The 25,759-nt window shown below is 43.1% G+C and overlaps 1 protein-coding gene across 3 annotated transcripts in view; it reads right to left on the minus strand.

Moving 5' to 3' along the window:
- The window catches only part of HAPLN1 (hyaluronan and proteoglycan link protein 1), a 62,755-nt gene extending 44,076 nt beyond the window's left edge, over nt 1-18,679 (minus strand). Inside the window, exons 1-2 of one of the 3 annotated variants that reach the window (XM_083577097.1) lie at nt 18,459-18,628; nt 18,014-18,304 (exon numbers count right to left, since the gene is read on the minus strand). The gene's annotated coding sequence lies outside the window, so the exon portion shown is untranslated. Of the gene's footprint in view, nt 1-18,013 lie in introns of all 3 variants that reach the window. The other 2 variants (XM_083577098.1, XM_083577096.1) reach the window with 2 other exon arrangements.
- Nucleotides 18,680-25,759: the final 7,080 nt, after the last annotated feature.

The following is a 25,759-nucleotide window of genomic DNA, read 5'->3' on the forward strand; positions in this document are numbered from 1 at the left end:
TATTGCTGAGGATCACAAGAACAGCCACTCTTTCCAAATGGGAAAATCCTCACCCATATGACCTGCACACAAATGTTTTAATTTCCACCCTTCAATCAAATGATCCAGAAATGGCAAATTGCAGACACGTTTGTTTCAAGGAAAGAGACTTCAACCCTAATTCACCCCTGCTAACGTGTCTATTTATATCTCTTAAATGAAATTTTATTGAGAAAAATTATGTTGACACAGAGGGAGATGTGTTTCTTTCCATCACAGAAACACATTTCCAGCTTACAGACCCTATTTAACAGCTCTGTTGTAGGGTTTACTTTTATGTTTCTAAGAATGGTGTGTGTTTTTTGTGCCAGAAAGATATTTTTGAAATCCCTCCTTATTATTAACTAATTCTTTGCTATTTCTTTAGTCTGGCAGCAATCCAAAGTAACTATCTCTAGCTTGGGGTAGACAATGTGCTGCCACCCACATGTTGCTTGAGTATAATGTACTGCACTCTAATAGTCTGTATAGCCAGGAAAATAATTTTCTCCATTGAGATGAACTCTGCCAGTAACTTGGTCAGTTGAGAAGAACTGCACCAATGGCATAGACCAGGGATAGTCAGCTTGCCCCCCCATCTATCATTAGACTACAGCTCTCATCATCCCTGATCACTAGCCATATTGGCTGAGCCTGATGGGAGCTGGAATCCAACAACATTTGGAAAGCACCATATTGGCTACAACAATTAACAAACGTTAACAACAAGCAAACAAGAAAACTGCAACAAATTAATTTAAAAACTGAAACAAAATTGAAGCAGAACTCAATTTAAAATGGAAAGGCCTAGAGAGACATGACTTATTTAAAGGTCTGAATAGAAGAGTCACTTGGTGCTCAAAAGGCCACAAAGATGATGCTGGTCTAACCTCTGTGGGAAGGCTGTTCCATAACCCAGGACCCCTCTCCCCAAGGGTTACCCACCTCATTTCATTTTGTGGGTGCACTCAGAGCATGACCTTTGAAGTGGTTCTTAAGTTTCTGGTAGGTACATATTTCAGGAAGGTTCTTAGTTAAGAAATGCTTCAAACATCACTCATTTTCTAACTTGAAAATTCCTCCATCTGGGGAAGTCCACGCCAATAGATTGCCATGCATGATGATTGCACACCACATCACTGGATGAACACATTCATTCTTTCTCATTGCTTTTTTTTTTGTAAGCCATAGGAAGGTTGAAGTACATTAAGATTATAGTGAGGTTGAATTACAGGGTGTGGACAAGACTAAGGAATGGATGATTTTTATGAACGCTTCCTCTACAGATAATGGAGGGAATCACCCAAAGAAATAGATGCATTGTCAGATGTAATGACTTTGTGTGCTTTATTCACACACAGAGATGCTTGCCATGTTGGAAAAATGTAGCATCCATGGTGCCTCCACATATGGATAATTTAGCAGCACCCAATCAATGCTGTTCCGATTTAAGCTGGAAGTGGAATAGCAACTCTGTTTCCAGATTTCCAATACTCTCTAGCCAAATGGGAAGTTCCCCTTTGCCCAGCTCCAAATGGGATAAATCTTGCAAACTGCATAGTCATGTGTGTGCGCGTGCACACTCTCCCTCTCTTAGCTACCTGCAGATTCAAGCCTCTGCAACCCGGGGAGGGAGGGAGAAGGCACACAAATCTGGAGGCTTCAGGTCAGTCCTGGGGGTTTGCCAACAGCATCCCCACAGCTGATTTCCTGTGGGTACATTGCACAACACAGGTGAAACATTTACATAACAAGAGTCCTGCTGGATCAGACCAAAGGTCCATCTAGACTAGGATTTTGTTTCTCACAGTTTCAACCAGATACCCATGAGAAACCTAAAAGAGGACCCTGAGCACCAAAGTATGCTCCTGCTCGTTATCTTAAACTGGGCTGTATTCCCAGCAAGGTTACCACAAAAGGGAGATCAGCCCAGACTGAACTTCTTTTGGGACCTGTGGTAACTCTTCTGCAAGCACAGTATAAAATATGTCCACATGGAATATTCATCTTCCTTCAGATTTATTCCCAAAATAAATGTGGATTGCATTGCAATGGAAAGCTCATTGATTCAGCTGACTTACAGTGCAGCTGACCTACTCAGAAGTAAATTTTACTAGTACCACAAAGCTTACTCACAGGAAAACAGGTAGAGAACTGTAGCCTTAACTGGCTTTTAGACTGCAACTGTGAGCTGCAATCACATAGATGATAGATAGATGATAGATAGATGATAGATAGATAGATAGATGATAGATAGATAGATGATAGATTGATAGAAGATAGATGATAGATAGATATTATGCCTTACTTTCAGAAATTCAAAGCAGCTAACAAAATTGATGGATTGGGTCCAGACAAGTTAGCCATGACTAAATTAAGTGCAGTGGATTTCAGTGAGTCTACTCCAGGTATGATTAAGGGGATAATCCAAATTCTAGATGCCAACTGGTGGGGCTTTATGGAGCAGCAGGACAATAGCCACAGCTGCAGCGCTGCTGCACATAACAGCTGGAGTAGAAGGCAAGGGGTGCAAAACCATTGCTACACTACTTTGGAGCCAGTACAGCAATCGGTACCAGACAGAATGCAATACTGTCATGTGACAGAAGTGGGATCAGCTCGTGTTTCAATAGATTTTATGCCAGCCTTCAATGGCAGAGCTGGGTGCAGGAACATCTGTGCCTAGGTCAAACTCCTCACCCAACCCAGGAGAAGAGGGATTGGATTACTATGGCTCTCACCCAATAAAAATTAAATGAAGGAAGAATTATATTGCAGAAAAAAATAAAACATTGCAAATAAATGGCAGCAACAATTAACTAACAAAATACGAATTCTAACAAAGTAATACAATTAGCCTTTATTAAATACTTTGCCACTGGAAGAAATTAGGAGCTAATATATTCCATACACATGCTATTTATATTATAACATCCCTTTTCCTGCAATAGCGGAAGAGTGGCTATCCTGATTCCCATGCTAGACTGGCATATATTTAGGTGATTGCCTTGGTCATTGTTGCTCTGAGCATTTGATTATTTTTTTTTTAAAAATGCATACCTGCAATTTTGAAATGGCAGCTGCAGATTCCTTGGAGGTGAAGCCTCCTATTTGCTGGTATCGCAAATTCACCTCTAAGAATCCTTAATCCCTGTGGCTGAGGGTTAGGAGACAGAAAAAGAATTGTATTTGGAATATCACTACCTTTGCCTGATAAGAAATTCTGCCAAAATTCCTGCTAGTATTAAATTGAAATCTGTATTTTAAGGATATCATGACCTTTCTAGTCCTTAACTTATCTATTTCATGCAGCTGTATCTTTGACTTATTCCTGTGTCATCTATATTTCAGGAAGAATAAAGAAGTTGCTTTTCCCAGAAGCATTCGAATTGGGCTCATTCAAATAATTATTCTGAGCTCTGCAACCATGCCAAGTAGTCAAGCATATTTACAGTCACTTTGAAGTTAAAGATTATCACCAGCTGCCCTTGTAAGTAGGGATGCTGCTTCACAGAGGGACAACACTAGAGGCTGAAGCCAAAACCTACCAATCAGAAGCTGCTGACTAGGTACTGTATTAGGCAGGAAGAAAAATCCTCCCTTCACTGAAACTTTTCTACTGTGTCATCAGTGCTTGATTCAAGCTTAAAGTTGCCGGTGTGGGACCCTTGAACCTGAAACTTCCATGCATTCATTAGCAATGTTTTTCTTTCTGTGTTGTAACTATCACACTAGTATCACAAACATATAGGATATGCTGTGTTTTTGGATAGCATTATCTTTTACATACTCTTGATGGGAGCAAACCTACATGTGCCCAATGCATATATTTCACTGACAATAAGCTGTGGTGTTTTAGATGTACTTCATTCTTGCACTTAGAAAGATACTGATCCCCCCCTCTGCCCCTTCATCAGTGGACAGGCTTCTTTCTTGCAAATATGGGAGGAGTCAAGTTAGTATTCCACTTTGCCCCGTTATTTGGAGCTGAGGGAAGGTGCTGTGCTTTCGAAGCAAGGGTGATGCTTCCTCTACGTCTACCACTTGCAGCACTGGCGGTATCAGCATGGATTGAGGACATCATTAGTCTGCATCTTTATGGAATTGTGAACTCCTCTCAAGGCATGGAGCTTACATCTGATAATGACAGGTTCCCCTCATCCTGTCAGTTCTAATTCAGTTCTGGCAAGGAATAAGCACATTAAACTGGGTCAACCAACTATGGTCATAGCTTGGACTCTTGCTCTGCCCTTTGAATACCACCTAAATAGGTCATTCTACCTATTGGAAGTGCAAGGGACGTGGGTGGCGCTGTGGGTAAAATCTCAGCGCCTAGGGCTTGCCGATCGCATGGTCGGCGGTTTGAATCCCCGCGGCCGGGTGAGCTCCCGTCTTTCGGTCCCAGCTCCTGCCCACCTAGCAGTTCGAAAGCACCCCTAAGTGCAAGTAGATAAATAGGTACCGCTTTATAGCGGGAAGGTAAATGGGGTTTCGTGTGCTGCGCTGGCTCACCAGAGCAGCTTCGTCACGCTGGCCACGTGACCCGGAAGTGTCTGCGGACAGCGCTGGCTCCCGGCCTCTTAAGTGAGATGGGCGCACAACCCTAGAGTCGGACACAACTAGCCCGTACGGGCAGGGGTACCTTTACCTACCTATTGGAAATAAGCCTCCGATGATTAGATCAGTATTACCTGATTTGAAATGAAGTGATGTGTTTCACACAAGACAGCATTTCTGCAAGGGCTAGAATACTTCCCCCCCCTGATAGTGAGAGACTATTGTCTATCTTTTATTCAAGTGACATTATCTCCTAATTTCCTCTAGACAACCTTTGGTTGTTGACAGCAATCCATTTTGAAGGATTGTAAACTCTGGATTTTTATCAGTCTGTTTCCTAAAATGCAGAATATTATAACAATGACTGTTTGGATAACATGAAAAATAGGATCACTTAAATTAAACCTAGAGCTGGGAAGCAACCCTAAGAGAACATTAATGATTGCTGGATGTCAGTAATTTTGTCACTAATGTTGCCAATATTGTTGAGTCAGAGGTGTATCCTGGGTTGATACTGACTACAGCCAGGGTGGCTAAACTGTGGCACTCCAGATGTTGTTGGACTACAATTTCCATTATCCCTGATTACTGACCAGGCTGACTGGGCACCTCCAACAAGTAGTTTGCTACTCTTGAACTCAGGGGCGTCTTACCCATAGAGGCTAGTGGCGCGGGGTGCCAGGGTGCCAAGTTCTGGAGGGCACCAGGGAAGAGGTGGAGGCTGGAAGCAGCGCCTCCTGGCATCAGCTCGCTGCCCTCGCCCGCCTCTGCCATGCAGCACTGAAGCAGCGCCGCGCCCGGAGCCTCTGTCTGCCGTGGCCACCATGGCACGAAGTGGCCAGCAGAGTCAGGAGGTGCCACGTCCAGCCTCGACCTCTTCCCCGCCAGAAGGGCCGCCCTCCAACCATTGCCCACCTCCTCCAGCCCTGCTGGCAGCGCCATCCTCCCTAAGAAAAGGTGGACAACTCTGGGAAACGGGGGGCAGGGCACCAGAGGGAGCTTTGCACCACGGCGCCGGATATGCTTAAGACGGCCCTGCTTGAACCAGAGAATACTGAAATGTTATTAATCAGATTCCATCCCAAATTAACAATCCAAATTAACCACAGATCATTACGCCCTGCTCCAGAGATAGTTAATGCCATTGCACTAATTAGCGGTGAAGTGCAATTAACTTAAACCCGCTAAATGCAATGGGCCTCAAGCGCAACTATCTTTTCATTGGGAATATCATGTTTTGATACTGGAGAAGCAATATTCTCCCCATTTCTGTGATGCAGCTTAAATTTTAACTTACCCTGCTATGACAACAGATAGCAGGAAGGAGATTTTGATTATAGTGGGTATTTCCCCCTTGTCTTCTAGTATTGATTGCAACCTCAAAGTTACTGCTTCACCTTGTAAGGCAGTGTGAAGCTGAGAGGGATTATTAGCCTGCATATGCTATTAACTGTGTGACTCTAGGGCAACTAATTTGAGTTCATTAGACTCTATGTTGGAATGAACCTTCAAAGACATAAGATATTACTGTTGAAAATGTTCTGTTTTGAATGTGAAAAACAAAGTCTCATTTCTTAGCGAGTGGAATCTATGGTTAGGAATCGTCTTACTCTGTTTATCAGTGGAAACAAATCACGCAAATAAGCAAGTACACTGGCATAAACATTGCTAAAACCAGGTTCGAAGGCACACATTGCCAGAAATAACTGCTGAAGGGAGTTTATGAGGGGAGGATCCTGAGTTAGCAAACATACTAACATAAGTCAAAAGAAATAACTGATGTGTCACAAACATCATTTACAAGAAAGGCAGAACAAATATATAATTGAAAATGGAGCTTGAAATGCCATCAGTTCATAACAAAACCTCAAGTCCAAGCTTTATTTAGACCAAGGTACTTTGAAGATGATTTATGCATTTCATGCAAACATATTTTTGCAGCTTGAAGTAAACACGAGTTGACTTTTTCCACTGGATAAACACCATAAACTATTCCATGGCATAAACATAAATTTATGGTGAATTGTTTTGTGAATGGTTCAAGCATCAAGATCATGAAATGCCGCATCCTAAAAGTCTTCAAAAATAAGGTAAAACCAGAATGTGGTTAAACATGTACAAATCTTGAAGGAGCTCAGTTTGTTGACTCCCATTACTCTCTATTTCCATTTTGAACCAGACTATGCACACATTCACCCAAATGCTGTGTTTGTCTGACTGTGTCTGATCTGCACAGTCTACAAGAAACACTCACATAAATCCGGAGATCCTGTAGTCCAGGCCAGAGGTAGCCATTGTGGTGCTTTCCAGAGGTTGTTGGGACACCAGAATGGCCAGTGGTCAGGGGTTATGGAAGCTGGAGTCCAACTATATCTGGAGGGGACCAAGTTGGTTACCCCTAGAGCACAGGTGCAATATCTTTCAATGAACCAAAGGAAAAACGAATTTTCCTGATTATACAGATGCAATGATGTATTGAGGATTTAATTATCTTACTTGTTCTGTCTTGCACATTTATAATCCACCTCACAGCTAAAAGCTAATGATGCAGTGTACAGCATGACTAAATGAGGTAAAATACAAATGATACATACTCAATAAACTAAAAACAGTAAGATCATTTCTGTAATTGTACAGTTAAAATTCCATAAAATGACTGTTAGGTTTCTGTGACTTAAGTAAAATTAACACTGTGCCCTAATTTTCTGGGAATTCTGAATTTTTTGTTTTCTGAAAAGCTCAACTGGTGTTTTCAAGCAGAAATGACAGTGTCAACTTTTATTGTATCATGCAATAAAAGAGCATGCCACTGGGTGGAAGCACAATGTACACTATTATATATAAATTAATAATGCAGAATTAACCAGAACATGCAGTTTGAATTCACCAATAATGATCATATCCCCATTCAGTTATTGCTTCTGATTTGCTACATTCATAATTTTGGATGAATATTATACAATTTTCAATTCAGCTAATAATGCCAAAAGTTTTTTTTTGTTATTGTTAGGTACTTATATGTTCCTCATAACAAGGGTATGGTAGTCATAATAAGGATATGATAGTCAAACATTTTAAAACATGGAGAAAGAAAATAAAGACTGTTTTTTTCAATAGGGTGGTGCATGTTGAATTTTCCAAAATGTTCATGGATTTTTACAAGATGGTTTATTCTTCTAGCTCTTGTGTATGCTACAATTCCAAATAACCCCAAGCATAATGTTAAGTCACAATCACAAAAATGTTTTGTGAGTTGGACAAATAGCCCAGGATAGAACAGTCTCTCAAGACTGAGACATAAATTTCCAGCACCAATATTTTTCTTTATACCCAAGTAACCTTAGGAGATGGGTAAATTGCTCAAATAAAAAAAAAAAGTACAGCCCTTGAGAAAGGCTTTGGCTACTGGACCCACACATGACTGTTCCATTGTAAGCAATGATGTTGAGGCACATGAAGTTCCTCTTAACATTATGCCCACCGATCAGGGGACGAGCAGGTGAGTCAAACGGTGTCACTGAGTACTGTGGGGATCCTTTCTAGTACGTGCAAGTGTGAGCTATGCATGATAACATGATTTCCCTACAATCCATCCTATATTCCTTTGAAAACAAATTCTTTTTCATTTTTAACCAAACTTTGGGTCCACCAACCCAATGAATTTACCAGTATCCCTTCAACACTGTAAAATCCATTCATATCCTAATGCCTTTCTCACGCTTCTCTGATATGTTGATCAAGTTCTGAAAAGCACATTTGTGTTTCTCTTCCAGGAATAGTTGTACAAAACCTGACACCATGTTTTGCATCATTTATTCATGGGACTGGTGTTTAAATGAATAGGTTTGCATTGTGATGTGAGCTTTTCGGAAATGAGCTTTAAAACAGTAACAGTTGGTACCAGCCTCTAGCCATGCAACAATGAGGTACCAGTTGCGAATCAATGGGAATCTATGGCCAGTATGCAAAGAACCATAAGTCAGCAATAGTGTACAGGCTAAAACAATAGGCTCTCAATCGGGAAGAACAGCAAAAACAACCTCCATGTTCTGAATGGTTTGTTTTCAGATAAAACCATTATGCATTCTGTACAAGCATATAACTACATATGCATATGGATGTGTATGTCTGTATAGTGGACATAAAGAGATAGCATTAATAAGAAACCTGAATTTGGCAAGGAAGATATATTTGTTAATATCATGCTTTGATATCAAAGTAGTAGAGAATGCAAAAGCTCTTAGGTTCAGATTTCCAGATAGGGATGTAACTGACTTCTGCTTGAGACTGGAAAGCAAGACAATACTAAGCTAGATGGAAAATTGGTTTAGCTCAGAATAAAGTGCCTTCCTGTGTTCTCATGAGACACTGTAAATCCTTAAAATTCTCTAGTACTACAAGCCTTGTATAATTTGTACCATATTGAACTCCTTAGATATTATTATTATGATATAAATGAACTAGTGATTATGATTATATTCTACCACAAGGCCTCCACTTTATCGTTGTGAAATACAGACCATTCTAATCTGAAGCACTGTGAATTGCCACTGCATTCTCACTTTAGCCTCTCCACCTGCTCTCTCTGTAGCATGCAACACTCAAAAAAGAATCTCCATAGTGACACACACTATATAGCTACCATGCAGTGGCTTCCCATATGGTGCTTGTAACTCATTGGTCTGACTTGTATCAAGCAGTGACTCTATATTAAGTGTTTGGATAAATATATCTCATCTGAGGCTTCATATCTGAAGTGGCAAAACATGACCAAGGGAAGCCAATATGCCCAAGCTTTTGCTGCACACCACACATCACCATGTTAATGGTGTAGAAGAACACCTGCCAATCCTATATTCGTGCTAAGAACATAGGAAAAGCCCTGCATCCTGTTCCCACAGTGGCCTGTGCAAAGCCCACTGGCAGGACAGGTAACCTGACAGCACTCTCCCTGCTTGTGCTCTCCAGCAATTCATGCTTCTAAATCTCTGTCCCTCCCCCAAGCTAGCATTTGTTTCTTTTGCTACTCAACAATCTGCTATGCACACATTTTATCTACCTTGTCTCCACTGTCATTCTGTTAGCCTTTAAAATAATTAAGAGATTTTGTTAATGGAATGCTGTGGCAAGATAATAGTCCCTTGCTACTAGATAAAATGTCAATTTGACATTTATTTTCTAAGCAGGAGGCAAGTATCTGGTAACAGTCTCCTGAGCTATTAATTTTGTTTCTGTTAAAGATCTCTTGTCTCCACCCATGAACTATGAAATCATATATATATATTGGCCCCATTATCTGCTTGCATTTTATGAAGCACAGTTGCATTTTGCAAATTTCACCTTTCTCGTGAGAAAGGAAAGCTCTTGCTTACTTCAGCCATTAGCTCATACCTCATACCAGCAGCTTATTAAAGTAATATTTCACATAGCTCTGGGTTTTGGTTTTAAAAAAGTTTTCCAAGCACTCAGAATGGTCTTCAGACGGATTGTTCCTACTGCCTCTTTTACATGTTTGATTTTAGTGCAATCAGTAATGTTCAGGATTTCCTCTGTTGTATTAATTAAAGGAAAGCTACCTGTTTTGAAGCTGAGTAAAGGGGGCAAGGAATCTTTTCACATAGTGGCAGTGTTGCTGTTTCCTTCATCTCCCCATCCCATGTGACCAAAATCCAAATCAAACTTGTGATGTTTTGTATTTTGCAAGTATTGCTGAATCTTAGTATTGAAAAAGAGCTTCACAGGCCACCTAGCCCTGTCCCTATAGAATGATAGAATATTTTATATATAAAACAATTATCCATAGGCTTACTATAAATGAGAAGGGAGTCATAAAGTGTCTACATTAAGAAACTCTAATAACCCCATACAGTGGTACCTCGGGTTACAGATGCTTCAGGTTACAGACTCCACTAACCCAGAAATAGTACCTCAGGTTAAGAACTTTGCTTCAGGATGAGAACAGAAATCACGCGGTGGCAGCGGGAGGCCCCATTAGCTAAAGTGGTACCTCAGGTTAAGAACAGTTTCAGGTTAAGAATGGACCTCCAGAATAAATTAAGTTCTTAACCAGAGGTACTACTGTACTTGCCTTGCGCCCCTGTATGGCTTCTAACCAACAGGAGGATCCTTCACAGCTGTAGCTTCTTTCTAGTATTTCCTGCTCTCCGAAGCCTCCATTTGCTGCTATAGCCTGTGAAGACTGTTTACTAGGTGGGATTCAGTTGAAGATGCAGTAGACTTCAGGGGTAGCCCCAGAACTGCAGAAACTGCCTCCCTCAAGTTGTGTCTTGCCCCAACTGCACAGGCATCTAGGTGAGCGCTAAAGACCTTCTTCTTCAATGCTGCCTTTTATTGAGTCATAATTAACTAAGGTGCTACAGAGCAGCTTTGTAATTATTCCTGTATGCTTGCTAATGTGGCTGTTAAATCTTTTTATCATGCCCTGCTCCCGTGTGAACGTTGTTTTGTTGTAGCTCTAAAAAGCAACTAAAATACTTTAAATACACAAATAGATTTATAGATAATTGCATAACTCCTAACCTATGAGTTGGAGAAGGCCTTTTAGGCCATGTAATGTCCAACCCTTTCTGGATGCAGGAAATCTGGAGCTTCTGCATTCCCAACCCATGGCTGCTGAAACTGCTTGAAAATTTCTCCATTGAGGAAGAGCTTAACAACTCTCTAGGTGTTTGGTTCCATTATCAAATTTCTCTTCCTGGGCAACTGAAGTGTGTTAGATCTAGTTCTGCTTTCTGCAGCAGCAAAAAACAAATCTTTGCCCTCTACCATGTAATAGACAGTCAGGGTTCTCTTCTCCTAGCTACAGATCCATCAACATCTCCTCATGGAGATTGTTTTCCACACCACTGGCCAACTTCATTGCCCTCCTCTGATTCTGTTCAGATTTGCCTGTATCAAATTGGGCTGTTCATAAATTAAAAGGGGCGAGTCTAGAAGATTATGTCCATTATAAAAACCAGGATTTGGCCTGGTTTGTAGCCAAGTTTACCACGCCAGGAAATGAAAGGGGAGAGGAAATATAACATAGCATGCACATTGACAGAATGAAGAAAACAGGAGCAAAATCAGAGAAGGAGGAGAGAAGAAAAAGAGGTGACAATGATTGGAAAGAGAGGAATAATCTTGGGAAATGCTATAAAGGTGGTCAAGCCTTTTGTCTGCAAAGTTTGAAAGGGGAACACAATTATTTTTGACAGGCATTGCTTTCATTTTTGCGATGAAGTTTTGAAAGAATTATTGGCATTAGCTCTGATCGTTGGCATTTTTTATATGAATGTCTAAAACTTGATTCAGATAGAGCCATTGCTGTTACTGTATGTGTGGTGTGACTTCAACCCTTGGAATTAGCAACAGAACAATAAATGCCCTGCTTCGTTAAACTAATGTTATTATTAGTGGAAATAACTGTAATTTCTTGAGGAAATAAAGCCAGCCAGGAGCTGTTAATTACTTGTTAAGAGTTCGTTTATATGCTGGATTGGCTACAGAAGTGTGGAATTTTTTTTTTGAGGAAAAACGTGTTTTTTAAAGGTAGTAAAATCCTGTCAGATCCACTAGGTGGCACATGATGACCATGGTTAATACATTATACTGCCACAAAACCTCCCATTCATGTCATAAATAAAGACCAGCATTATTAATTTATACCATTGCATCCACTCTGCCCCCAATATTTGTTTAGCCAGCTGTTTCCTCTAATCCTGCTTAAGTACCATTGACTAAAATTCCAAATACATTTGGGGTGGGGTTTCCCCCCCAAAAAAGAACATTTTGTTACCTACAAATCACAAGCTGCCTTTTCAAGCACATGCCTGCATGTAGCAATTGCAAGCTGTGAAGCCAGAATGTCTGACAATTCCTTAGTAGAAACACAAAAGGTTTGTGAGCTGAAAATGATTCAATTAAACACCTTACAAAATTGAAAAGGCTTTTTAACATATATTTTGACAGACAATATTTCTGATTTTCAAATGTCAAATAAATAAAAAGTGAATCTACTTTCAATGTTTTAAGGCATTTTAATTGTCACTTGAGCAGAGAGGCAAATATTATTGCAGATGCTTTTAATTCTTCCCTTGGCTTGCAAGCCAACTCTGAACAATCTTCAGGTCTTTGATCCTAGTGATACATATAGGAAGAAAGCTTCACTGAACTGTTGGGAAGCGGGGAGAAGACAATCTGGAAGCTATGTTGCACAAGTGGATTTCCACTGCACAAGTGAGTGGACATCATTGAATGGATTTTTGGCACAACGTATTCCATCATTATTTTCATCAGAGCTTATTTTCATCATAGAGAATTCAGGACCAAAACTTTAAAAGGCACAATAGCATGAACAACAAAAGGTTTGTGTGCCATTTTTCTCCTTTTACAATTGTACTTGTAGAGCTTGTTCCAAGTACTGACTATTCAGTCTTGTGACTTAGAAATGAGCTACATTATTGGTATGTTTAGAAGGCTATAGAATAAGTTGCCAGTCAAGATAGGACTCAAAACCTAACCCATGTAACAGACTAGTCAGTCTAGAAGCAGAATACTGTCTATACAGCAGAATCTTTCAGGGTGCAGAACAGGATGCAGAAAATGTGAAACAAGTCATTTTAGGGCAAAATGTGTATTTGTGCCTGCCTGCCTGCCCATTAATGTAGGGGCAGCCCCTACAGACAGGCGGGTGCAAATCCACCTTTTGCCCTAGTGGACATTTCCCCCTTTAAATGCAGTGTTTCCCAAATCCACAGAAAGCCTGAAATGGCCACAATAGAAAACCGTGCATTTAAATGGGGGTGGGGAGAGGAGGTCTGGTGCAACACTGGGATGGGGAGGATATCATGTGGATGCTCCAACATTAATGAAAAAAGAGTCAGGAAGGTAAAAATACACATTTAGCTCTCATGTGGACAAGGCCTCAGACTGTGAACTTTGGATATGGGGAGGGGCAAGCTCAGATTCCACATACTGCTTTTATTGCCCATACACCCCTTTCCCTTGGTGTTCCATCTCCTTCAGCCACCCTCTTCCACCACATACTTCCTAGACACTGGTTGTAATAATAGCGTGTGTAGTTTAGATATACTCTTTTAGTGTTAAGAAGTTGGTAATGACAGGTCATGTGGACGAGAAGTGTGGAGCAAGCACACTTCTCCCACTGGTGGCTATAGGTTTGGGGGTTGTTGGGGTTTTTTTAACCTTCTCACAGCAGACAAGAGGTAAGCAAGCACATGCATGCATATTCATTCTTCTGTACAAGAAGAATTTTCCTACACACAGAAAACTGATGATATGTACAATAATTCTGGTCTATACACTTGTGCATAGATACCCAGTTATGATTTTCTGATAAGCATTTATGAATCATTGCACTGGAAAAATTAACACATGGTGTGGTTTTCAGAGTCACAAAAGGCCAATGCCAGAAGCTGTCAACTTTTGGCCAGAGTCCAGAGACTCATTAAAGAGTTTGGGGGCCCACAAACTCGCTTACAAGGTTTTGCTCCCCAGCAGCTAAGCAGATAAGTCATCTTCCTGTGTTCCCTACACATTGAAAACTATTTAGAATGCAGAATTACTGTTTGGAGCATTGCTGGAATGAGGTGCCTCCCTCCCCATGATCTACAACACAGCCCTAATGTATCCAAACAACTGCCATTCTTCCTCATGTTCCTCTTGGTGCATTTGAGGAACCTACAGTACTTCAAGGAAAAGGAAGGAGTGGTTATTTTTCCTTTTTTTGTGGCCTCTTTTTTTACTGTTTTGATTACTCTTTTTCCCTCCAAGCACTCCCCCACCTACCCAGTTTTTTGCGTATTCCCTCTGTCAGGTGATGATGTGGTTGGATAGGACAGGAGTGATGTTCGCCAGCACAGGTGTGGTCTGTGGTCTCCTAGTGTGAATTTAGGTTGGGGTTGGTTATGACTAACATTGGGAAATGTGACTAATGCTGTGGCGACACCCTGTTAGAGAAATGTTAGATGAGAAACAGAGCAGGCAACTCTGCATCACCTTTGCACACACTGAGGATGAGGAATGGTTGGCAAAGCCAATAGGCTGACTGTTAAGTTTTTGTACCCCTGATGGGCCCACCAAATGAAATTCTGCTTTAACTCTTTCCTGGTCCAACCAACCTGGTCAGGCCCTGCTATAACAGAAAGTGAGACTAAGCCTATGAGCATCATGTCACAGGACAGAGGATTCTGGGGCAGTTTCATACTTCTCTCACATGTCATTTTATAACCATGGCTCAGCTTTCCAACCCATCCTCCCATGAAGTGTCCTTAAAATGCTAGTGTTGGTCCAATCAATTATAAGCTCAAATTCCACTAAACTATGGCTTACTATTAGATTTCTACTTTATGGGCCAAATTCTGCCTACACTAATTTGTATTCTTTACAGTTTTTGTCACCCTAAGTTTGAGTACCATTGCACTGATTCCATTAGAATAGGACACTATTCTTTACATTGCTTATCTTCTCATGAACTTCTGGTTCTTCTTTTTACCATTTTTTTAATTTTCTTTCCTGAATCAGAATATAGATACAGTGGGGCTAAATTGCTACTTTACAACAACAAGGTCTCTCTCTCTCCCCCCCCGACCCACTTTTAAAAAAACTTCATATTCAATGTAAACTTGTTGGGCATTAAGGCTAATTAGATAGACAATCCTCTTGGCACCTATGTGCCACACAGAGCAGATGTTTCTTCATTGCACCACTGAAGGTTTTAGAACTTGTTTCTTTGAAGGAGACATTTCTTCAATACTGAATTTGAGCTTGTTGTTTTATTTTGCAAGGCTTGTCAGTTTAAGAGTATGCATTGCAGTTTAATAGTTCTTGCTCACTGAACTGAAGCGAGCTGGGCCATCAGATGCTGGCTGAATATCAGCCTCCACTAACAACACAAAGCTGATCCCCGCTAACATTTTAAGCTTATTTCCTCATCACCTTGATGTGGATCATTGCTTGTATAGTGCTAAGATAAATGGGGTGGGGGGAATCCAGGGAATTTTACTTTGCGTCCTGCTTCAGCACTTTTGGAAAGAAATGTGCTGGAATAGAAACCCCACCTATTATTCAAACATTGGACGAGTTCCACTCTCTAATTCTGCCTTCCTGGTCTCCCACCCCAGCTCAGTACAGCAAAACTAAGAGCCAGTGTGACTTGGAGAGTAACACCCACTTACCTTCATGCTTAGAATTAAGCATTTTCAAAATGTGCTGGTTTCAACGGAAGAGTTAGTCAAATTCTTGAAACTAGTGCAACTGAAAAAAGACACAACTTTGCTGAAATGTGCCCTTTTTGTGCTGTTCAGCACAACTGAATGAGTTTCAAGAATGCACAAGAAAAAAATGTAATGCATTTGCAAATCTGAAAGTGCTAAATATATTGAGCTGAAGAGATCTCATGCATCTAGGCCTGGCTTAAATTTTACTCCATTTTAACAGCTCATCGTGTCAGCCTGTAACTTTAATATGCAAAAAACCTGACTTTTGAGAATATAGTTATTTGAATGGCACAATAATACCAACCAATTCCTTCATCCTCTGGGAATGTGCATTACAAGGCACATTGCATCACATCATATATAATTTGTCCAGAGCAGAATAACTGAAGCTCTCATTTTGCTACCACCTTCTTGCTTTTTACTCTCACTAAAAGTGTTTCAAATTGAAAATATTAAACTCACTGTTATTAACTTTTCCATTAAGCTCTTATCACAGAGTGTAACATATGTGTTTCATTTCATGTAATTCTTTTTTTTCAACTGATGTTTAGAATTCAGGGAAACTATGTTGGGATTTATTTGATCTTTATAACAACCCATTGAAACTATATACATGCCTTTTCCACTTTGAAAAATCCAACCAACAACATATGTGGACTTTCTAGAGATTATAATCATACATACATTAATCTCATTTACACATTGCTTGCTGTATAACACACTACTGATTCCAAGACCTGCATCTACCCAACTCTTGCAAAACTGTCAGTTTTGGAATGTGTGTTTCGTATTATTATTATCATGAAAGCAAAGCAACAGCAACAAATACTTTTTTAGGGTTCTTGAGGTAACACTGCCGTGAGTCTACTACTATCATCCAATAACAGCCTTTTGATAATTTATTTAAGTTTTGATCATAAGTAACTCAGTGCTGGAAAAATATGCAACACATTTGGGACTAAACCATTATGCCATTTTAATGTGTTGTGGACAAATACATTGTGGAGGCTACAGTCATCCCTAAAGTGCAAGGGAGGATGGCACTTGCTAGAAGTGTAAACTTCTTCATGCCCCTTTCATCCTTTTCATACATGTTCAGGAAAGGTACTTATCCATGCAGCCCTTCCTTCTCCCATGAAATGCTGCCAACTGTAGGGGGCTAACTCATCTTGGTGACAAACCAAGCTAGGGACTTCCACTCGTTGAAAGCTTTTCACTCTCAGGAGGATTGTCATTGCAATATAATTTATTCATCCAGATTAATTACCTCTTGTACTGAGGTACAAGATCACCCTATCATACTGGCATGAATGGAAATCCCCCTTCCCCCAGTGTGGGAAATGAAGAAGAGTGGTGGCTCTTCTAGACTCAGGGCTCCCAGCCAGGTGTGAAATTATGCATGTTCCTTCAGAGATGTGAAAGTTCACTAGGGTTCCTGTTTCTTTCCTTCCATTCTGCCTCCTTACATGTCCATCGCTCGGTGTGCTGCCCTTGGTTCCTCTTGCTGAACCAAAACGCTCAAATTATTTTAGCCCTTGCATTAGGAAGTCGACAATTCCTGTTGCTTCCATTGCTGTTGCTGTGGTAATAAATGTGGTCAATGTGAGCAGTGGCAATGGCTAATCATATTTGACACCCCATTTTCATCTCTCAACACTACCTGAGATTCCTCAGAAAGCTATCCTACGCAGGGAGGGATGGGGCATAGAACTGTGGTTGGAGTTGGAAGGAACCCTGAGGATCATCTAGTCCAACCCGACGTGATGCTGTCATCCATCAGCCCCAGCCAGCAGGACCAATGCTCAGAGATGATGGGAGCTATAGCCCAACACCATAAAGATGACCACTAATTCCCCAGCCCTGAAATACAGGTTTGCCTAGTGGTAAAGATTTCCCCAGCACAGAGCTGAGGCGAGTTGCATCTGTTTAATTCCTGCCTGTCTTTGTATCTGTTAAAAGCCAGAGGAGCTGTCAGAAGGGGCGGGCGGGATGGCAACCCCTATTCCCTGAGCGCTCCACGCCTCACACCAACGGAGAAAAGTTGGTTCCAAGTCCTCCCTCACACGAAGTTCGAGCATTCCCAGGAAAACTGGCGCCTTCAGATTATGCTCTATTGGTTGAGAGCAGCTTGACGGGACTCCCTCCCTCTCTCCCTACCTTTTCCTCTCCCCCCCCCCCTCTCTCTCTCTCTTTTTTACCTTTCTCAAAGCTCCAAAGCGAAGATGCCTCCCCTCAAAAAAGCAAAATAAAGTCTCGCGACGTTGGTCCCTGAGCGCGGCGGGCTCTGCGGTGGCCGCTCGCCTGGCGTCGTTTCTGCGCGCGCTCTGGCTCGCGCGCGGGGAGGCTGTGAGGGCGAAAGTCCCGATCCAGGCGAGAGGAGCGCGTGAGGCGGGAGAGCGAGCGAGCGAGCGCCACTCTCGGTCGAGAAGGCACCACGTCAGACGGGAAGGACGTTCCCCAGAAAGCTCGGCGTGAGCTCCGTTCAAAACCTCAGGAGCGAAGGGGAAGAAAAGTCGAAAGTAGAACACACACACGGAGAGAGAGAGAGACACCCACAGAGTGTCCGGCGCAACAGCGTCTCTTCACACAGTGGCCTCTTGTCCCTGCTGCCCCCGTGTCCTGACTGACGCCCTCTCCACTTACCTCAGGGTCTCGCTAGGTGCCCTGCCCTCTTGGCTCCGCCGCTTCACAACTCCCCTCACGCCACCCGCGCCCACGCCCCGGCTTTGCCCAGCGGGTGGAACAAGTTGTCAAGAGTTTCCCTGTGTGAAGGGATCGCGGCGGGGCGAAGGACCGACACCTTCTCAGGAACACGATACTCCGTGGGCTCTGCCCTCCTCCTGACGCCCCCACCCCCTTCCCCCTCTTCTTGGGATGGTGTCTTGGAGCAGATCAAGAGCGGGGGGAAAGGAAGAGGGGAGGGAGAAAAACGCCGAGGAAATTCTGAGAACTAACGGAATCCCGTTGGTTTACCCAGCGAGTCTCCCAGCAACTGGCCCCACACAGGAACATGTAGGATTAAGGGCGCGTGCGATCCCTATTTGGGGAAATCGCTGGCAAACTTTAGCCCTGAACTTCAGTCGGTTGCATCCTTGGATCATCAAGCATGGGAACTATTCTTTGTGCTGTAGAGATCCCTGGTCAAGATCAGGAGCCTGAAATCACAAGACATGTTCCCACCACATATATTAAGCTAATAATGAGCAAAGGAGGGTAACAGAACCCTGGTAATATTTAACTCCACATGAGAATTTAGTGCTGCTGGGGTAGGGGGAGCAAGTAGGCATATCACCCACGGGATGAGGTCCTTGCCAAAATGCTGCCTCATATTATGTTCCCATTTAATCTTGATTTAGCATTTCACCTATAAGTAACAACACCTGTGGGAATGGTAAACCCAGATTAAATTGGGGAAGGGGATGGTCATTTTCATAAGATTGATGCTGAGAAAAAATTGCCTCCATGAGCAACATCAAATCTCCAATAATCTGTTGCATAGTAGTGACCTAAACCGAGATATGAATTAGCTAGGCTTTGCATGGCTTGCTTCCCTTTCCCCTGAACCTGGCAATTTGAAAAAAAAACTTGGGCTGTGTCATCTTGACAGTGGGAGAAAAATATTGCATTTTGCGATTTACTGGCGGTGCTTGCAGATGACCTCATGGATATGGTACATGGCTCATGCCTAGTTATAAATCCAAGCTTTTGGAAATGTTCAAAAAGCAAAATAATGTGTTTGGGATGCCTTTTTACCACCCTCACCCCACTGGGGTGTGGAAGTGAATGGGTCTTGATCCCAGCATCTGTAACACATGCCCCGTCAAGGCCCAACAAAAGTGACTGAATAATAATAATAAATGTTTGGACTGTCATAGCTAAATGCAAACCCTTACCCTTGCCCTCTGGAGTTCCCCTTTCTAAACTCCCACCTTCTGTTTGCTTAGGTGCCACATATCTGCTGCCATGGTGCAGCCTCGAGACATCATTTCTCTGCAGGAAGAGGCATGGCACTATGGTGGAATAAGCTATTTATAATGTGTTCTGTACTGTCTGGGTATGAATATGTGCTACTCCTGTTTGGCCACAAACATAAATGATATTGCCAGATCCAGCAGCAATATTTTGGTCACAAACAACTAGTTTACTTGAACAAAAAACGTTCTTTAGTAAGCTACAGGTACATATTGAGTTTGTGCTTGAAATGTCCATATATAGCTGTAGATGTAATAAGTTCTGCTGACTCACACCCCAATGCCAAACACGCTAGGAACATTCCCAAAAGGGTTAGCTGCAACTAAGTCTTACTGAAAGTGGTACAAAGAGTCCTTGTCAGGACTAAGAGGTGTGGAGAGATAATTTCAGCAGTGAGCCCACTGTTCAAAAACACATCACATACTGAGCACATGCACTATCCTCTCCAACAGAGCAAGCTAAGTGGAAACCTGTTATGCTTTCCAGCAGATGCTGATTTTGTTCAGTGAAGATTGGCTAGTCTTTGAGTTGCTCAGTGTTGATTGGCTAACCTTTGTGTCATTCACAAAGTGGCACCCCCCATTGCCTCCCCCATCTTTGGTTTAGAGCAACACATTGCTGATTGACTGGCTGCTGCATCAGTCCTAAAAACAACTTTCCCCATCCCCAAATAAAAGTGGAACAAAAAATGCTTGGGTTTTTTAAAATGAATAACTCACAGAGATGAGGAAGCAAGGGTCTTGCAGAATAAACACACCATCCAAAATATTGGAGGGGGGCAGAAAAGAGGCAGTATCAGGTCCAATTATTTTACTTATATCATTACAGAAGAAACCTTACAGCAGAAAAAATACAGATGCTCCTGTTTTAGAATATGTTTGTATGCCACTGATTTCAGTAGGGCAGCCACTTCACACACAATGTTTTCAAGATACAGTATACACAAAAGTGTTTTAGTGTACACCTAATCATGACTGCATAGGGACGCGGGTGGCTCTGTGGTTTAACTTGCTGATCAGAAGGTCGACGGTTTGAATCCCCATGACGGGGTGAGCTCCCGTTGCTCAGTCCCAGCTCCTGTCAACCTAGCAGTTTGAAAGCACATCAAAGTGCAAGTAGATAGATAGGTACCGCTCCAGCGGGAAGGTAAATGGCGTTTCTGTGCGCTGCTCTGGTTTGCCAGAAGCGGCTTAGTCATGCTGGCCACATGACCCGGAAGCTGTACGCCGGCTCCCTCGGCCAATAAAATGAGATGAGTGACACAACCCCAGAGTCAGTCATGACTGGACCTAATGGTCAGGGGTCCCTTTACCTTTAATCATGACTGCAACAAATATGTGTTTGCAAATATGTGTCATAGAGCTATGCTAACCAAGAAATTCAAATTGACTGTGACTTCCTGTCAAATGCATGCTGGGTAGCAAACCTAATTTTGCTGCTTGTCATGTATAAAATACTTCTAGTCACAATTAAATTTTGCTGGATTGTTCCAGTATTTGGAGTGTGAACAAACTGTCGGTAAGAAAGGCAAACTGTCTGGGTTGGTATTGGAGTCTTATCTTCAGTTCCAGAGAATAGCACTGAGGATGTGTGTTTGACCCCATGACTGCTGTCTGGTGGGATCACATAAGGTTCCATCTTCTCTTCTGGGCCTTTGAACACATTGGGAGTTGGGAGTGGTCACCAGGAGATGTGGGGTGAGATGTTATCAACATGTCTCAGGTGATGGGTACAGGTGAGATCAACTTCTACCCCATCACATGTTACCGCATTATGGTGCACCTCTCCAAGCAAGGTTTGCTGCCTGCTCTTCTACTTTGCCTCACTCTAAGTAAGGTCTCTGGAGAGAAGGTATCCTTTTCTCTTTTTTCTTGCCACCTTGCCCAGAATACCTGGCTCTGAAAAAGGAATCCCGTGTCTCTTTCTCAGAGCAAGGTGAGACAGGCACACGATGGTGGCAGAGAAGCCACTACCACAATCACTGCTAATGCAGCAGCCAAGTTTTATTTTTATTTTAAAGTAAAAGGGAGAGGAGGAAAGCATTCAGGTAATGAAAAGTTGGTGAGTCATCTGCTCCTTGGCATGTGTTGATAAAGATCCAGTCATGTTTACCAAGAGTTTGCTCCTATAAACAAAAAGTACAGGCTCACACTCCAGCTATTTAGTGAATGAGAAGACACTTCACCAAGGGGATGGGATCCATGCATTTCTACCATCTTTGGCAACCACCTCAAATTTGTGTTTGCCCAAAACCATACACCTCCCTGAATGAGAAGGCTTTTCCTCAACATAATACCGAGCTTTAGAAAAACCTAGAATGCCTTTGAGTCCCAGGGCTAGCATAAAGATGAAACAGCACCTCTCCTGCTGAATTCTGACATAGGGATGGACAGGAAGTTCCTCCCTATCTTGCTCAGTTCAGAATCTCTAGTACTTCTGAGGCCAGCACAACCATGGGGGTCTCTCTACTGGGGGTGGGGAGGGCCCTGTCCCTGTTGTGTTTGCTCTAGGAAAATGCAAGAGAATCAAGACATCTCATTTCTTTGGGGACATTTCTTATTCCCCAGGCTAAGCTAGTCCTTCTACGCAATCCTTCTGTTTAAACTGTGGGCTTTTCCAAATACACCAAATTCCTGCTTCCCTCCAAAATGAGACTTTTTGCAATGAGGAAAGCTATGGGAGAAATGCTGGAAAGTGTGTGGGATAAGAATTGCTGGACATTGCAAACAATCCAGGATGAGTGCTCCATAAACCACCGGCGTTTGGTAACCTCCCCACAAACGTTGTTCAAGAAAATCTGGATGAATCCTCGATCAACAGATCATCTGGGAACAACCTTTGCCTATTAGTCAGGCTGCAATCCTATATCCACTTACCCGGGAGTAAGCCCCATATTACACAGCAGAACTTACTGCGTTGTAGACATTGGTATGTTCAACCTGGTTTGCTTCATCTGCCTACCAATTGCAGCCCCAATAAAGAGAAATGCCTTGATCCTACTGACGGATTGCACGTGCATGCTAACAACTATAACAACATTTATTACATGCCACCCGTCTGACTGGGTAGCCCCTGCCACTCTGGGCAGCTCCCAGAAATATTTAAAAACACAATAAAGCATCAAACATGGAAAAAGGCTGCCTTCAGACGTCTTCTAAAAGTCAAATAGTTGTTTATTAAGGCTACACACCACCTGCATATACATATCTATGTTGTGTCCCTTACAAAGTTGTGAAATTAGTATCAACAAATCAGCAGCAGCAACTCCGAAATTAAGACCCAGCTGTCTTCGGGTTGTGTGCATTTTGGGGGTGTGCGTGGGGCGGTGAATGGAAAGCGGGGTGGGCCCCGCTCTTCTTGGAGAGGAGAAGGGGCGGCTGAGCGCGGCGGCCACAAGGGGCGCTTGGAGAGGCGCGCCTTCCCTCCGAGCAGCGGCCGAGCGAGAGGCGGCGCGCCGCCGCCCTCCCTGCCGAGCAAACAGGAGGTATTTATTTATAAGGCCGAGGAGAATATATAGGGGCCATTGATTCCCGCCTTGAGCAAAGCAGCTCTCGCTGGAGAGGAAACGGCTTCCTATTTCAATAACAGAGCGGCCTTTGATGGCTCCTGGAGCCGGAGAGAAAGCCAACGGAACCCGCCCTCAGGAAACAAGGGGCGGCTCGGGGGGAGCGGGAGGCCGAAGCGCCGCGCGAAGGCGCAGGAAGAGAGGCGGGAGGGCGGAGAAAAGGACAGGCGGCTCGAGGAAGGTCGAGAGCAGAGGAGGGCTCGCCGCGTCCAGTTGAGCTCGCGCCTTCGCTTTGTTGGGCTGGCCTGAAAGCAAACGACGCGGCGCAACCCGCCTATGTCGGCGTGGGATCTCTAGGTGGCGCTGTTGACTCAACAAACAAGCCGCAAACGCGCTTCTTCCCCAGCCGCGCTGAGCGAGGCGAGCCGCCTTCTGCAAAGAGGAGACCGGGAGAGATTCTGGTCCAGCCCCGCTGTCGCATGCCAGGCTGGTGGCACAACTAGACCCATCATTTGGTTGGACTCTCGGGTCTGACCCAAGGAGAGAGAAAATTATTTAAATTCTCGCACTTTGTCAAAAAGTACCCAGGTTAGGTAGCAGTTCAAAAGCACGTCAAAGTGCAAGTAGATAAATAGGTACCGCTCCGGCGGGAAGGTAAACGGCGTTTCCGTGTGCTGCTCTGGTTCACCAGAAGCGGCTTAGTCATGGTGGCCACATGACCCAGAAGCTGTACACCGGCTCCCTCGGCCAATAAAATGAGATGAGCGCCGCAACCCCAGAGTCGGCCACGATTGGACCTAGTGGTCAGGGGTCCCTTTACCTTTACCCAGGTTAGGTAACAAGTGAAGCAGCAAAATCAGAAGCCAAGGAGTGTAGTGGAAAAGCAGTTTTAGCACATGCCTTTCTTCAAAGAACCTTGGGCAGATCCCCCCTCCTTCACTGGCTTGCATTTTTTAAAAAAATATATATTCTGTATATAATACAGATCCCAGGATTCTTTGGGGAAAGTCATGTGCATTGGATTTGGTGTGGATCTGCCTGAAAATGCACTGGGAAGTGTTGGATTACATACGTTTGATGCAAACTTACCTAATCTCCCTCAAAGCAAATCAGGGTGAATGCTCCTGAATGCAGGCCATTTAGAAGCAACCAAGGTTCCAGCCACACAGTCACCAATTGAGGAATGCAATCACAGGCTATCCTCTACTCCAGATTGATCTGAAGGGTAAAGGTAAAGGACCCCTGACAGTTAAGTCCAGTCATGAACGACTCTGGGGTTGCGGCACTCATCTCGCTTTACTGGCTGAGGGAGCCGACGTTTGTCTGCAGACAGTTTTTCCGGGTCATGTGGCCAGCATGACTAAGCTGCTTCTGGCGAAACCAGAGCAGCACACAGAAACACCGTTTACCTTCCCGCCCAAGTGATCTTATTTATCTACTTGCACTTTGATGTGCTTTCGAACTGCTAGGTTGGCAGGAGCAGGGACCGAGCAATGGGAGCTCACCCCGTCGCGGGGATCTGAACCACTGGCCTTCTGATTGGCAAGCCTTAGGCTCAGTGGTTTAGACCACAGCGCCATGCAATGTACCGTACTTGCCCATGTATCCCAAAGCCACTGTACAGGAATCACTAAATTATGAGAACCATTATGATGATTATTACTCGAGTGCACCACAACATATTGCTCTGGCAGACCTACATTGGACTTTGGTTCAAAGAAAAATGAAGTCAGATTTCAGAAAGCTAAACTGAAAGGGCATGAAGGAACAACATCTAGCTATTTTATTTGACATTTTAATTGCACTTTGAATCCATCTTGTTGCTGCTACTACTGGGTGTCCTTCTGCTTGGGGATTGATTTTTCCATGATCTAGCCTTTGGAAGAATGTGCTAGGAATACCTGTTTAATTTTACTTCCCAGCCAGCAGGGAATTAATTTATCATTGCTTCTTGTTACTCATGTGTCCTTGGTTCCTGTGGGTTATTTTTCCAAACAGCATCCCCCTGCCAGTCATTATTATGGTAAATAATTCTGTGTCCCAAAGTATTCCTACAACAGCCCAGGAAATATATCACATCTGTTTACCTACTGCAACTTATTAATTTATCTAGATGATTTTGGGTTCTTGTAAACAGGATCTTCTTTCTCCAGCCTAAATAACTGTGAATTTGAATCTCTCTGAAGTCTAGTAATTAGCTGAAGGCAGTGAAAACACCCACTGTCAACTGTATCATTTAACAGGGCAAACTGGCAAGATCCATGTGGAATTTATTTGTGTTAGCTCAGGGATGAGAACCTTGTGGCCCTACAGATGTTGAAGACCAACAGGGCAGTCCTGGGACATGATACCCTAGCACAGACTTTCTGAACCTGATGCTCTCCCAATGCTTTAGACTACAACTCCCATCATCCCTGACCATTGGCTGTGCCATCTGGGCCTGATAGGAGCTGTGGTCGAAAACACC

This window comes from Podarcis filfolensis (assembly GCF_964270895.1).
Source record: "Podarcis filfolensis genome assembly, chromosome: 11".
Lineage (NCBI taxonomy): Eukaryota > Metazoa > Chordata > Lepidosauria > Squamata > Lacertidae > Podarcis > Podarcis filfolensis.